The 1509-nt window shown below is 36.4% G+C and overlaps 1 long non-coding RNA gene across 1 annotated transcript in view; it reads right to left on the bottom strand.

The window, feature by feature from the left end:
- Positions 1-12: 12 nt before the first annotated feature.
- LOC102310689 overlaps positions 13-1509 on the bottom strand; it is a 4297-nt gene continuing 2800 nt past the window's right edge. Inside the window, exon 4 of the long non-coding RNA XR_001336852.2 lies at positions 13-236. This is a non-coding gene — a long non-coding RNA (complement factor H-related protein 1). The remainder of the gene's footprint in view (positions 237-1509) is intronic.

The following is a 1509-nucleotide window of genomic DNA, read 5'->3' as shown; positions in this document are numbered from 1 at the left end:
TGTAAAAGAATATTATGATAAAATTATTCTTAATATTGGGGAGAACTGTAACTTACTGAGGCATCTCATGTGTCCAGTCCATTCACCATAGAGGCAGGTTTTGTAAGGCTCTCCCTCCATAATGTAGTGACTCTGACACATGTATTCAATAATTTCATTATGGCTGTAATGCTCTTTTATGGCGGTCTTGGTGTCTCCATCCTCAAGAGTTGGAGGTATCCCACAGGGTGGAATTTCTGAAAATAAGTGAAGAGCCAAGATTGACAAAAAGATGATCACGTGGCGCAGCTGTGATACTTTCAGGAACGTTGGTATGCTGGCTTTTGAGGAAATGCTGTTCAATTATGTTTTTTCCTTCAATGAAAAATGCCTCAAAACCTTAGAAAGAAACATGTAGCTGTATTTGTTTTCCTGAATAACTAATATTATTTTCTCATATTTATTCTATATATCGTTTACTGAAGGACATGAATAATTAAGTAAATGTCTAAAACATGCATTTGCTAATAATAAACATTAAAAGTTTTCTTAACCATTCATTAATTTACTTAAGAAACTGTTCCCTTAATCACAAGTAGCAGATCTGAGTTTTTTTTCTTTTTGACATTTTTCAGGGAATTGAATTCATATGATGCTATAATAAGTGAATTCATTTGAAATTGAACACAGTTTCACAAATTTAGTATTTGTATCCATTCTTGCCGGGGGAGCTAGATGATTTTTGTGGGGGTGGCCAGCCTGAAAATACGATTTACACATGATTTTAAATTCAAAATCCAGAAACTCACAATTCACTTACTGTTCTGTACTACTACAAAACACTGTGGCTACAACACGCAACTCAATGATGTGGTCGTACATGCTACTTGCAAACTGTAATAGTAGTAAAAGAAAAAGCCAATTTTCGCCTCTTGTATCCTCGATCTTGTTCTTTCAGTCACAACCCACAGCTTGTGACCATAGGTGAGGGTAGGGACGTAGATCAACTGGTAAATCAAGAGCTTCTCTTTTACACTCAGATCTCTCTTGAACAAGATGGACCAGTATACCGCATCACCAATCCATTTGTGGATCTCCTGCTCTCTTCTCCCCTCAGTTGTGAACAAGACCCCGAGATACTTAAACTCCGAGAAACACTTGGGGCAGGAACTCATCCCTGACCTGGAGTGGGTACTCCACCCTTTTCCAGCTGAGGACCATAGCGTCAGATCTGGAGGTGGTGATTCTCATTCCCACCGCTTCACAGTCAGCTCCGAACTGTTCCAGTGCAAACTGGAGGCTTGCCTAGATTATTTTGTGCACTGGAATTTAATAGTACAATTTTAAATAGTATATTACTAATAGTAAGAAAGTAAGTAAGTAAAATTTATTCATGTAGCACTTTTCACAGATAAAAATCACAGTGCTTTACAACACAGGAAATGGAAATATAAAAACAATATAACAGTAAATAAAACAATGTAAAACAATAAAACTATAAAAACAGCATAAGAAGAAATTAATCAAATG

The sequence above is a fragment of the Haplochromis burtoni genome, unplaced genomic scaffold (assembly GCF_018398535.1).
Source record: "Haplochromis burtoni strain Fernald_Lab_line unplaced genomic scaffold, NCSU_Asbu1 Contig_217, whole genome shotgun sequence".
Classification (NCBI taxonomy): domain Eukaryota; kingdom Metazoa; phylum Chordata; class Actinopteri; order Cichliformes; family Cichlidae; genus Haplochromis; species Haplochromis burtoni.
The sequence above is the reverse complement of the archived record's forward strand: the minus strand, read 5'-3'. Positions and strand labels throughout refer to the sequence as shown.